This window comes from Phoenix dactylifera, chromosome 9 (assembly GCF_051530095.1).
Source record: "Phoenix dactylifera cultivar Ajwa chromosome 9, Ajwa_hap1_PhDact_Kaust_v1.1, whole genome shotgun sequence".
Classification (NCBI taxonomy): domain Eukaryota; kingdom Viridiplantae; phylum Streptophyta; class Magnoliopsida; order Arecales; family Arecaceae; genus Phoenix; species Phoenix dactylifera.
The window spans coordinates 22,742,701-22,757,463 of record NC_143198.1 but is presented as its reverse complement, the minus strand read 5'-3'; positions in this window follow the sequence as shown (position 1 = coordinate 22,757,463).

Below are 14,763 nucleotides of genomic sequence, written 5' to 3'. Positions count from 1 at the left end.
CATCAAAAAGGGGGAGATTGTTGACCCCCTAATGGATTTTGATGAATACAAAACACTAGAGCATAATTCCATTATATCTTAACAATTTAATTAAGGAATTCATGTGTTTTATCTAGAATATTGTTGAGAAATGTCTAGGCAAGTTCCCATAATTTTTATGAATTCATTGAAGAACATTTTGAGTTAATGAAAAAGTTCAGGGACAGCCGAGACGTCTCCTAATAGTTTCAGAGACTTCTCTGGCACAAACAGGAAGAACTGGCACACTTGGAGACGTCCCCGGCACCTGCCGAGTCGTCCCCGCGTTAGCGGAGTCGACTCTCTCAGTAGCGGAGTCGACTCTCTCAGTGGCGGCAGAAAGGCAGTTTTCAAGAGATATGCGCGAGACGTCCCCACTGTACGCCGAGTCGTCCCCGCAGGTAAAAAGGAGAGTTCCCGAGTCGTCCCCAAGATAGCCGAGATGGCTCTCTCAGGGTTTTCCAGAGAATGTTTTTTTTTTCGGTGATAAGGCAGCGGAGTCGACCCTGAGACAGCGGAGCCGTCCCCATGCATAAAGTGCAGACGAGCCGAGACGTCCCCTGAAAGAGCGGAGTCGACTCTCTCAGGGAATTCCAGAGGACATGTCTTTCGGAGATAAAGAAGCGGAGTCGTCCCCAAGGCAGTGGAGTCGTCCCCACTCAAAAAGTGCAGACAAGCCGAGACGTCCCCGTAAAGTGCCGAGTCGACCCCAGACAACATAAAAAGTAAAATCCTGTAGGCGAGACGTCCCTCGTTGTAGCGGAGACGTCCCCGGAGCGCCTGGGACGCGACTGACAGCTTTTCAGGTTTGGTTTGAATTTCAAATCCTTCTCTTTTTGTTTCTAACGGCTATATTTGCTTTTTGGGCTATAAAAAGGGACCTCTTAAGTGGTTCTCAACAACTCTTCACCAACCAAAAAGCTAGATCATTCAAGAGAGAAGTTAGAAAGAAAAGCTCAAGGGAGTGAGTGCATTCAAGGAAGAAAATCAAGTATTCTCAAGTCTCCCAAGCGATTTCAAGCTCAACCACTCTCGTGCGCTCGGGATTCGAAGCTCACACTCAACCCTACGCGCTCCACCTCGGAAGAATCAACATCTCCCACGCTTCCAACGGCAAAAGGATTCTTCCGGGTTACATTATTCATAATTGTTATATTTGCTTCTTAGAGCTTTTATTTCCTTTTGTAAACTCTTTTATTGTGGTGCTTGTTCCAGTCAAGGGACTTGGAACAAGGGAAAGGCGTCCCAAGCCTAAGAGAAATTGGAGGTTTTAGGGTTTGTTGTGAGCCCGGTGTAAAACAACGAGTTGGGTAGTGAACTCGCAAAACTACCGTACTGTAATCTTGGATTATAGTGGAAATTCCCAAAGGCACTTTGGGGAGTGGATGTAGGAGCGGTGAAGGCTCCGAACCACTATAAAACCGTGTGTTTGTGGTTGTCTCTTCTTATCTCTTTATCCTTATTTTAGTTCATATATTTGTGTGTTTTATTTTTAATTAGGCAAAAAGTTTTTAAAACACCCAATTCACCCCCCTCTTGGGTGACCATCTCTGGGCAACAGGTACCAAAACTTCTTGTATCCTTGGCACCTATCTTCCTAGGCACCATGTAGTGTATGCTGTGGGAGAGCAAGTGGAACATATAAATCAAAATACCTAAACTAGCAGACGAAGATGTGGGTTTGGATCCACTCCATAGGTCATATTAAGGGTGGCAATCTAAAGGTTAAGTTCATGGATCAAGGCCTATAGGACTTGATCAAACCCGACCTAACTAGCCAGTACATCATGAATGCCTAACCCAAACCTAACCCACAGCCAACAGGCTAACTCTTTGACTTGGTCTGATCTCATTTTGGATGGTTAGACTAATTATTTTCAAAGGTTTTGGACGAAATTATCCTACCTCCATCTAAGTCTAGGCAATTGGACCTCTTGTGGGAACTTTTTTTGCCCATACGACCTTCGAGGAATCCAGTTGTGTTGGTGTGGAAACTTAGCAAAAGTGTAATATTCTCTGTAGAGCTCTCTCTATATTCATCCACAATGGTGGTACCTTTTGTCCATTCTACAAGGCTATCTGGAAAGCGACAGTATCAGAAAAGACAGATGGTTGTGGTTAGCTTTAAAGAACAAATCGCATAATATGTTGGCCAAGAAGGATTGGGCAGTTAGTTTAGGATGCCCTTTATGCAAATCGAGATCAAAGAACAGAACTCATCATTTTACCAAATGCTCTTTCATTAAAAGCATTTAGTGCTCTCTCAAAATCTATCTCAATTTGAAAGGTTGGCCTCCAAGTCTTGAAATCCTTTGCACTTCATGGAAAACCAAGAAAATTCACTCCTACATCAGAAGAGCATGGGATCAACATGTAATCGCTCTTTATTGGCAGATTTGGGGCGAAAAAAACTCCTACGTATTTCTTAGAAGGAGATCTTCAGTTCATACAGTGTTATGTAGAATTTTACACACCTTCAAGCTTTGGGAGTCCATCTGCCCAGCCGAGTAGCTCGATGATCACAATAAAATCTTGTCCACCATATCTCCCTTATTACTAACCCCACAATATACCCCTTTTGTGCTCCTTCTCTGTGGTCTCCCTTTCTTTTGATTTTGTACCTAATCTTTTCCATCAATAAATGTGGCAAAAGTACTTTACTTCCTTTGTTTCTTATCAAAATTTTAAAAAAATTAAAAAAAATAAAATAACAATATAAATCATAAATTTCTAAATAAATACATCACATATGTATACATCTCTAACTCAATAAGTTAAGGGGTCCTAACCTAAAGTTCGAGACCTGACCCATTGGCAGTTTATGATTGGTTAAACTGTATCCCGCAAACCCAATGTGCCAAGTAAGGCAACTTGGGTCCACATTGGATAAAAGAGGTTGGTCAAAAATTGCCACCCCTAGGTCGGCCAACCTAGCATCAACCATTGTCAATTGACACATAGTTACCTTGATAATAGGTTGTATCCTCTTTCACTTTCAGAAGGAAAGAGAATAAATAAAAAAACTATTGAAGTATTTCTTAAAATCAATTTTCCTCCGCACATCATACAATTGAACTTTTAGGGTTGTATTACGTTACCAAGCTGTCTGTCTTCCCTCCATGAAACAAAATAGGGTTGTAGAAACTTTCTTCCAGAGGAAGACGATTTTTTGTTTGCTCCTTCATTACTCATGGTAGTTGGTACTATAAATAGTGTAGACCGTACACGGTATTCATGTCTTGCCGCCCCCATCCTTTCTCATGTCTAAATGTGAGAATTAGGGCCCCCTGCGGTTTGAACGAATGGAACATCAATGGTGGGCGACAATAATTGATAATTGATGGAGGCATCTAAAACTTGGAGAATGAATTAAACATTGTTAAATAGCTTGTGATTCATCAAATTGCAATAATGTCCATTAGTGCATATGAAAAGTTTCTTGTATTGCTGGCCTAGCAACTCACCATTTCTACTCTAATTGAAGCTAAGGCTGTTGGCTGGCCATTAGTCTATACTATATATTAAGATAAGCATGCTGTATATTAAGATAAGCATCAATGGACACGCCCAAATGAAGAATACAAGAATGAAGAGGAAATAACACACCACCTCTGTGAGAGAAAAAACAACCGATAAACATAGTAATAAAGCGTTTATTTGGATGGCGTCGCTCCTTGCCACTGGGACAGAGATGAGCCTTCGACTTCAAGTGGAGCCAACCCTCAGATAGATGGGATAGGCATACATTAGAAAGATGAGGATTAGTCCTTTCAGAAGGAGGAGAAGAGTATGGTAATAGAGATGCCTTACCAATCACAGTATAAGGAGGATATAATCAGAGCCGGCTCGAGCCTTAGGCGACTGAGGCGGTTGCCTAAGGCCCCCGGTTCAAGGAAGGCCCCTCTTTGCTGCCTTGCGCCTGCTTCATGCCTTCAAATCTGAAAGCTAGCCAGCTAGGAGCCTAGGAGTAGGATTGTAGCCTGTAGGAGGAATGGAGCCATGGAGGATGTTTGTCTGCCTGCCGCCTGGCTACGCCGCTAGGCCCGCTACAGTGGGTTCTCGTCGACAAACAGCAACTCAGCGAGAAGAGCTATGGCTATAGGTGACACCGTGACTGGTGAGCTACGAGCCTACGATAAGGACAACCAACGGCAACAGACATTTTCTGATTTCCTCCCTCCTCTTCTCTGAGTTCTCTCCCTCCTCTTCTCTCCCAGTGCTTTTTTTTTTCTGAACCTTCTCGGCCAGGCCCCAGACTCCAGTTCTTCTCCAGTTTCTCAACGACTCGACTGTCGACGGCTTCTTCAGTTCTTGGGCTGCCAGCCGCCCCTGCTCCGGAGTCCGGACCTCCTCTATCCTCTCTAGCTCTCCTTGGCTCCTCCGACCTCCGGCCTCCGCAGCTCCGCTCTAATCCTCCTCGGCTCCTCGGCTCCTCGGCTCCTCCGGCCTCCGCTCCTCGCCGACTCGCCGACGTCGCCGTCCTCGGCTCCTCCATCCTCTGCTTCTCGCCGTCCTCGGCTCCTCCGCTCCTCGCAGTCGCCAACTCGCCGTCCTCGGCTCCTCCGTCCTCTGCTTCTCGCCGTCCTCGGCTCCTCCGTCCACGGTCCACCGACACCACCTGAGTCCTGAGGCACCGTCACCACCGTGGCACCATCCTCCGGCTCCAACTTCCGGGAGGCAAGAACTTAAGGTTCGTTTGCCAAATGCCAAAGTCCCCAAGTCCATCGTCCATACTCCACGGCCTTAGAGTTAGAGTTTAGACATGTTAAATAGCTTTGGGGAGACATCAGACATGTTAGCATGGTTATTCCTGAATTAGATGGTGCTCTGTAGACTGTAGTTATCTTTCATTATTTTTCATCAAATGTACTTCATCAAAAAAGAAAACCATGATTAATGTACTTCATCAAATGGTATATACTGATTAGTGGTTACTGATTACTGAACAAAGGGATTTTTGGTCCAATTATAGGTTCGTGCAGTTCGGCCTCTTCTCGATACAATTAAGTTCGGCACTATTTGTCGGGACCTAAGTTTGTTTTTCTTGACACAATCAAATTTTATCATTTTTAACTTTTTTATATTTTGATTTGTTTGTGGTGTTTTTTTTAATTGCTTTGTTTGATAATATTATTATCAAATGAATAGGTGAATTAATTTAGAAGTGAAAATAGTATTTTAATGGATCTTGAGTATAAAAATTTGATTAGTAATTTTGCATCTCAAAAAGCTAGACGAATTATTTTTAAATAAAATTTTAAAGTATTTTATAATTATTAAAAAAATTTCATTATTTGAAAAAAAAAGGTCCCTCCTAGTGAGTTCGCCTTAGGCCCCCAAATATTTTGGGCTACCCCTGGATATAATCCCATCTGTTAGTAGGAACTAGTAATGCTACAGGGCCCAAATGTTCAGCCACAGACTTTCAGCACTGGCTGCTGCATGGAATTAGGAGTCATGGGGTAGAAAATCTTCTGTTCAGAGGGTTGGATCTTGCAGCATTTCTGCTCAGAAGGAGCACCACACAGTTGATGCTGTGCGGGAAAATTTAAAGATGAACAGTGCTTGTGTAACGCGTGCGTTGACTGCTATTTTGAAAGTGCTCCTAATGCTCCCTATGTCTAAACTTCAACAGGTTGTGGACCAAGATGAGATGCATGTAGATGTGAAATTTTAATTGTCATTTATTAAGTGTGTCATGAATTTAATGATCTGCCTCGTTCAATGATTCGGTTCAATATATTTGAAGAAAAAAATTAGAAATTTTGTATAAAGTTTGTGGTGGAAGCAGAAATTTTGTTTCGTTTTAGAAAAGTATAATAGAGATGATATATTGGGACTAGAATTTTGTTGAGAGACGATGATATTTCTTATACTCTAATTTTTTTTTTAATTATAATGGAATCTCTACTCTATTTTCACCTATGGATATAGGTTAGAACTATGTGAATATATGCGTAATGTATTTTTTCTTTCTTTTTATCTTTTTGGACATCTTTAGTTTTCTTTGTTTTCATCTAGATCGTTCCAACATTAGTTTCGTATAATTGTTTTTTCTTTTTTTGAAAAAAAAATGTAACATGTTTTCTTTTCTTAAAGGGAATATATTTTTTTTTTCATAGAGAAGTAACATGCCCATGCCAATGCCTCTAGTGCAGCGTTTTAATAATGCTGTAAGTGGTATTCCCAAATAACCGGCCTCTTGTGGAGCTCCCTGTCAACTTTCATCATTACAGAAATAACCCCCATTATTTGTCATTTCAGAATAGCTTCGTTTCTTTGGAAATAAAAAAATAGCCATTATTACATCCAACCTTATTTGTTGTTCTAGTAAAAAAGTGTCCACTGGATCAAAATAATTTTTTAGCTGATATAGAAACTTCAATTTTAACTTAATTTGCCACAGAGTTGAACAGTGAAAATAACAATTATTATTTTTCTTATATATTGATTAAGTTGATAGTGAAATAACAACTTATATAATTAAATCACTTGTCCAGAAGCATCTCTCGGATTGGATTTCAACGAGAAAATGATCTGGACTGAACCCAAATTTGCACCAACAGCTCTAGTTGAGGTCAAATAATTCAAGTTCATAGCATCTGCCTTGAAAAATAGGTCATAAGATCCTTAGAAGCACATACAGACCCTTAACAAGCAAATCCCTAAGAACTGCCGATTGGACTTGTTTTACCCATTTTCACCTCTAGTCAATGCTTGCAATTTATTTTTTTTTAAGAAAAAGTGATGCGACAAGCACCATCATGTAACTAAGAAAATGAGATGCTGCAAGGCTTAGAAGGCCAAAGAGAAGGAATAAAAAGAATATATAAAAAAAAAAGAAAGAGGAAGAAAGGGGAAACGGAGGAAATGGGAAGGAACAATGAAGTACAGAAAAGGGCTTGCCCCAGCCACAACCTAGCAATCTGGCCCAAATTTGACCTTATGGAAAGGCCCAAACCTAAAATCCCCGCTACCCATTGCCAGGTCCAAGCTTTCGTTTCCTTTTTTTTTTTTTTTTTTTGGCGAAACGGTGATTCATATAGTTTTAGTACGAATACATCCAAAAAATTAAAGAACAACAAGTCACGGAGCGCTCTAGACAACTCCCTCTCCCCAACCTACAGAGTTCTTTTGAAGTGATCGGCCACATACGAGGCCACTCAATCTGCAGCCTCATTAGTCTCTCTATAAATATGTTTGGCCTGAAACGCCGTGCTGCCATTAACCATAGTCCTGATATCTTGAAGCAAGGGATAGCACCCACCCATGCCGCCCGATGCCCCTGCTTTTGTTGCTTCTTCTCCGGCAACGTCTCATGTGGACCGTCTCATGGACTCAGGAAAGAGAGCTTTTATTTTCCAAATTATAGGAATATGGTCATCATCCATAGAACAATCCCGCCTCATTCTTTGGTTGAAGACTTCACTCACTATAATCCTCTACTTAAATCCTGGACTCCAGCAGCATAAGATATCATCTCCCCTGTCCGACCAATGGAGTTCGCTCAATTTGAACGGCAATCGGGGGCGGGAAGCATTGATGGACTAAATCGTTATTCCACCCACCCTCTCTTGCTATGAAGTTAACACTTGGCTTGGATTCAGGCAAATCAATATTACAACATGAGGGCATCTGATAGAATGTCCTACAAGAGAACCAAGGTTCAGTTTCATAATTAATTTAATTGCCTTGACCAATAGACCAAATAAAACCATCACAAATCAATTTTGAAGCCGTGCAAATCTCCTTCCAAACTATTGACGCACCCTTGGGCATTACATTAGATCTCCAATCTCCTTTAAAATAGTATTATGTGAGGACTCATGTGGATATGTGTTTAATCCCATATTGGCTATGCATTGGATAGATCTTGGATACGTGTGCAAAGCCAAAAAATCCAAATAATATCTTCTAACTAGCTTTTTTGGATGAAGACATACAGCATATTTCTATTAGAACTAACTATGGGCTAATCTCAGTGCTTATGATTATATTCAAAAAGATTTGAACCTTTAGCCTGACGAAGATTTTAGAGCTTAAATCGGAGAAGTATGTGAGGACCCATATAAGTATATATTTAATTCTATATCGACTATATACTTAGTAGATTTTGGATACTTATATAGGACGAAAAAGCAAACAGGTTCCATCAATTATACCCTCCAGCTAGCTTTTTTTTTTTTTTTTTTTTTTTTTTTTTTATAAACTTGGGCCAAAGGCAAACAGGTTCCATGACTATTCTTCCAGCTATCTTACTTAACAAAGCCTCCCACCATTTCTCCGTACGTGGTATTCCTAAACACTACAGGCCCTTGGGTTTACAACTATCCTCCAAGGCCAGCGTATGTAAGGTCCTATTGGCATCATGATTGTTCTCGGCCAGCTGAAGGAGAAGAGTTGGTCCAACGTTATTACAAGACCAAGGCTTGCGCTGTTAATTAGTTGGTTCTTCGTTTCTGAGCCTTTGAGACTGAAAGGAGCTGGCTCCTTGTCATGCCTACACACATCATGAAAGAGCAAAGACTTGGTTCTCTTGCTCCATGCTAGTCCAACATAAAGGACAGTTGGAGTTCTCTTTAAAGAGCATGTCACTCTTTGATTATTGGTAAGCGTAAGTGGAGTGACCAAAATGATGACTATGATTAACCTGGATATCTTAAGGTAATGAGACTGTTTTGTTGGGTTTTGTGCACTTGGAACCTCTCATTTGAATGGTCAAAAATCATTCATGCTTCAATATGAAGGGCAAACAGCCATTATGATAAAACCTCTCATTACTTTGGCCTAAAATCAAAAAGAAAGAAGAAAAGTAAAAAAGAAAATTACTACAAGTTATTTATTGTTACACTGGACAATACCGAGACATGGTAATCAATTAGAGGCGCTTGAATGCCTCGTTATGGCCATACAAAATTGCCTTGTTACCGGTTCCTAATTCTTACTAGTTTATAAGCTTCTTTTGTCAAATATTCTTGAGTCATGTCAAAATGTGGTACCAAAAGAGGCAGGCAAACAACATAAGTCATTGCATTGCATTATGTAATGTTGGATACTTTCTTCTCATTTAATTCTTTCTGCATAATATTAACCAAGCCTTTTTCATTTGATCTAGTACCGAAGAGATTGCTAGAATCCTATACCTTCACAGATAGTTTAAGAACATGGAGACAACATCACACACCACCACATGAAACAATGGAGTATCCAAATTATATATGCATGGTTATTCCCACCGGAGATCGGTGTTATCTTATATCATTGAGGGATGCCAATTAACAGATCCAAGTCCTCTTGGCCTTCCAGAGATGTGCCAGTAGGCTAAATTTGTTTTGTATAAGCTTAAATTTTCCTGTCCAGACCTCGCATGTTGTATTAACCAAGCTGTTCGAATTTGGCCTGACCGAACTGTGCTTGATGCCTAGGTGGAACACTGGGAATGTTGAGCTACCAACACTGCCATGACTTTGGAGAAGCCACCGCCGTTTCTCTCAAAAAAGAGGACAAGTTCGCATGGTGGTGCAATTGGTGTGCTGCATGACATGCAGCATGAGAAATGAACACACTACATGAATGAATATATCGGAGTTCGAAGCTACTTGTCATGCCTTTGTCGCTTGGTAGTAGCTAAGGCAACATTGCACCTTGACCATATTCAAAATTCTCAATAGGTCCTGTTAAAACAAGGGGGGAGGAAGAAATTTATGTATATTGTATTTCCCCGTTACAACAACGATATGTACGTCAATATATAGCCTAGCAATGCGGCCAATAAGAAAAGTATATCGGGACTAATAAGGTAATTTTAATCATATTTGGACTAATAGAGTAACAGACCCCAAGCAATGACTCAACCCGAAAATAATTTAAATTAGGATTTAATCTAAGATTGGCCTGTTGGCATTCCCTGTATCTTTGTTTGAGCTAACCTTGGAGCAAACTTAAAAAGGGTGTGCCCCTTGAGGTTGTCATAGGCTCAATTGCCTGTACTCCGGCCCAAACTTTGCCCATTTACCTAGCAACACACAAGTGTATGCTATTAGTCCCAAGTTTTGGCCCAGCCTATTTAAATGTTAGAATTAAAAGTTACAAACAGGGGGTCGCTTGGATTGTAGGAGACTTTTCATGGCATCCGCCACTGGCTAAGATATCATAGAAACGGTGTTGAAGAACATATGGGGGAAACGTAATAGTTTTGAGCCATTCCCATGCGATCCCTCTTAAGAGGGACTAGGTATAAGAATTTTTTATTTTTTTCCCTGAGGAACATGAGTGGAACAGTCGTTTGCATCAGGAGCTGCTAATAACCAAGTTTGCTTGATCTAGAGCTGAAATGGCCGAAAAATGGGCCTAAGTTTGTGGATCAGCTCAATTAAAACCTATCGTTCTATATAAATAGGCCTAAGCTTTTTAATCTAGGGTGCAAATGAGTCAAACAGCTCACGAGCTCTTTGACCGCGACTCGGACCCAAACTCGACCTGACTTGACTACTACCAAGCTCGAGTTGTTTGAATTGTTTTTTGAGTTAAGCTCGAGTAGCAAAATACTCGACTCAAAGCTTGCGGGCTTAGTCGAGTATATTTATTTTTAATAGCATTATATTTTATTCATAATATATTATTAATTTAATAGTCTAAAATATATTATTACATTATATTTTATTTTAACTATATTTTTTTAATTAAGATCAAGGTTTGAATTCAACTTGAGTAGCAAAATACTCGACTCAAAGCTTGCAAGCTTAGTCGAGTATATTTATTTTTAATAGCATTATATTTTATTCATAATATATTATTAATTTAATAGTTTAAAATATATTATTATGTTATATTTTATTTTAACTATATTTTTTTAAATTAAGATCAAGGTTTGAATTCAACTTGAGTAGCAAAATACTCGACTCAAAGCTTGCAAGCTTAGTCGAGTATATTTATTTTTAATAGCATTATATTTTATTCAAAATATATTATTAATTTAATAGTTTAAACTATAATATTATGTTATATTTTATTTTCACTATTTTTTTTAATTAAGATCAAGGTTTGAATTCAAGCTCGAGTACAGCTTAGTTTATATTTGAGTTAAACCAAGTCAATCTCAAGTATTGTTTTTTTTTTTTTTTTTGATTAAGTTGAATTCGAGCTTGGATTTAAGACTCAATCAATCTTGAGTCGAGTTTTGAGCCTGAGCACTTTAAGTTGAGTTGATTTCAAGCCTCTAGCTATTCAACTTAGCTATATATGCTCAATTGCACCCCTAGTTTAGCCATCACACATACACATATAGGAACATGTGCACTCAAATTATATTTCCTCACCGGTTACCAGGCGGCATCAGGTAGAGTGGTATCTGATCTTGGCCCTCATCTTGGGCCTACTGGTTCGGTTAAGTGACGCAGGCTCAATTAAGGTTTGTAGCCATAAAGAAAGCTCTCTCCTTTCTTTCTTCTCGGCAGTGTCTAGTGTTTGAAGCACATTCTTTTTAGGAAAAGAGGTAACATAAGTTATTGCTTCATCTTTCTTTTCAAAAAATAAAGTAAGATATGTCCACCGACTCTATCAAGGTGCCGATCTAATTTCCACTTGCAATCCATCTTCTTCCAAACAAATTTTATTAAGGAAGTGGGCAGAGAAGGTTGGTGTGAAAACCTCCAAACTGTAAAGCATCTTGCACGTCTTCTCTTTCCGTCTTACATTATTGGCTTGACTTACCCCCCATCAGCTAACAAAAAGGTTCATGAGAGGGCCATCAAGCTCCTCCACTCTTTGTTGCATCTATAATTAAAGAGGCTGCCAATAAAGAGGGAAGGTTCATGAAGAGTGTTGCATTCCTAGAAAGAAGGTTAGCAGATGCTGGCGTTGCATCCATGACCTCTAAAAGTTTCTTATGTGATTGTGTGAAGCTATATATGCTTTGAGATGAATGGAACTGCCCTCAGGTTGATGGGATAGACACAGCATTAGTTTCCAAGCACTTGATCAATCACTTTTCTGAGTCATGACAATGTTAATGGAACATTTAGCACATGTAGATGCTCTTATGATGGCATCCTCATCAGCTATCTAGCCAATTAGGCTTATGATCAGAAGTAAAGCAGAGAGAATGCATGGAGCTTTAAAAGTTCTTGACTTGAGTGGCGTTCATTCAGTAAGAGAAGTCTCCTAAAAGTCGCAACCTTGAGCACATGCCCTTGCCGTGAGAAAATGGACGAACATCATATATATTATCATTGGGTAAAAAGATTGTTTCAGAATTTCACATCCAACTACTATGCCACCACTTTGCCAAAGATGGCTCCTGGCCATAATATAATGGGCAACTTGTGTTTACGTGATAATGACCACAACGACCTTTACAATTCCTGTACAAAACTAAGTTGTGTAAGACCAGCAATGCCACTTACACAAAGCCTTTTTTTTTTTTTTTTTATTCCAGTGAACAAATATATCTTCGCAGGCAGGCACCAGTGTCCTACCAGGAGCTTGCTCATGGCTTCATCTTATGCATGTATGCTTGATGCTTCCCCGTTCTATATATGGATGAGAAAAATATATATTGGAGGTGCTAGTAGAAGAAATTGCACGATAAGGGCAAAATCTATGTAGATCTTAGGAAGTGCTTACTGCACAAAGATCGATGCTCTGGGCAAGTAAGCAGCTATGATGAGTAGTCTAAGGTAGAAGCATCCCTTAACTATGTATTAGAAAATAAGCAAAAGAGACATCACCTTTTTAGAACGATGGTGGCAATGCTCCCTCATATCATGAAAATGATGGAAGAACTACTCATGTTAAACACTTTCAGTCATTAAACCAGAGAGATTGGAGCTTCATGTTGGAAAGAATAGATAAGAAGCTAGCTGGTTGGAAGAGGAAGACACTCACACTAGCAGGAAGATTAACTCTTATAAACTCAGTGCTTCATGCTACCCCAATTTTCTCTGGGGTAGTCAAGGAAACCAATCCAAGATTAAACATCTGGCCAACTGGGAATTTGTGTGCCGCCCAAAAAACTTGGAGTTAACTTTGATTTCTGGAGAACTTTGTTTCTTTTCAAGGCAAGGTTTCCACAATTTCCACTCCACTATCAACACATCTGGACCTTATGGAGAACAGGACTCAAAAGGAGATGTAAACATGAAGGTTCACCGGAGTTTAGCGCAATTTCAGATCTCAAGAGTCACCATTAATTGTAGCTAATGGTAGACCTACGTTTTGCATAAGGTTTTGTCATGGCTTCTGACTTGGTCTCCCAGGTCCCCCATTCCTTGTCTTTTTCATTGGATGGTAAGCGATCGTGGGACCCACGGTCATTAACCTCAGCCCGTACTATACTACAAAGCTGTGAAGCTCTTTCACGTAGTCATGTCATCTTAATTTAATAAAATTTTGGGGGAAGTGCTCCTTCCCTCAAAAAAAAAAAAAACGGAACGTCCCGAGACCAAAGGAGGAGGCCCCTCTCTCGGCTCACCAGTCGCAACTCACATATTTCATGTTCTAAATCAAAAAAGAAAAAGAAAAGAAAAACTGGGGAACGTCACAACAAATGTAATCATGCGTAGCCTCTTTGTGACAGCCTCATTGTGCTACAATTTTATGAGAACCCATGCACATATATATTTAGTACTATATTTATTATTTGCTGAAGAGATCTTAAATACTTATACACGACTAAGAAGCTCAAATAATACTTTCTGTTTAGCTATTTTGGGTAAGGTCCTGTGTTGTTACAAATGATATCAAAACAAACTCAGTTCATAGTCTACCTGGACTAGGAGACACTGCACCACGGTTAATGGAGGTTAACTACGGATTTATAGTGATACATGTGATTAGATTTAAATAGATTTAAACTCTTAGCCTGACGAGAACGTCAGGACTTAAACAGAAAAAGTATGTGAGGATCCGTACGGGCGTGTGTTTAGTCCCACATCAGTTATTCGCTAAGGAGATCTTGTGTACTTATATAGGACTAAGGAGCCTAAATAATACCTTCTAGCTAGCTATTTCGAGTGAGATCCTGAGTTGTTACAAGTTTTAGGACTTGATTGGTTCCAGTGGCTTGGTTAAATGTGATCTCTTATGGTTTGATGGATTAAAATTCTAGAAACACGCAGACACCACTTTATAGACTTAGAAGCAAAGATTTTGTACATGTGGCTGACCATCTTATTGGAGATTATGATCAGCTCCTTTTCCCTGGAACCTTCTCCATTTCTGTCCGCCACTTGTACCCTCCCACTAACCCAAACTATTACCAAAATCCACTGGTAGTGGCATTGCAATGTCTCTGATGGCTACCCAGACCTTGTCCAGAATTTCCTAGAAAATTGGAAGATCAACTGGGTCACATTACTACTTGTCCTCAAACCCATCTTTAAACATGATATGAGCTTACCGGATTCTCGGATAAGCATCTAAGAGCCATCTAGTCAACTAGAAGCAATAATATAAGCTAGCATCTGCGGATGTGCTAAATTCTTCTTAAGGTTTCTTATGGTCAACTATGTCCCTAACCAAGCTTCCATAGCTTACAAGGTTTGTGCTATTTAATAATGTTTTGATTATAGTTAGTGGCACTAATTCTTTTTAAGATGATACACTGAAGTGTTCCTACCTGTCAACTGTCATAGGATGAGATCGAGGCAAAAACCATGGAGCTTGTGACACTCGTAGCCATTTGATGAGGCTTGATGAATAAAAGCAATACTCAGCTAGCGTACCCAAGGGAAAGGGTCACTTACA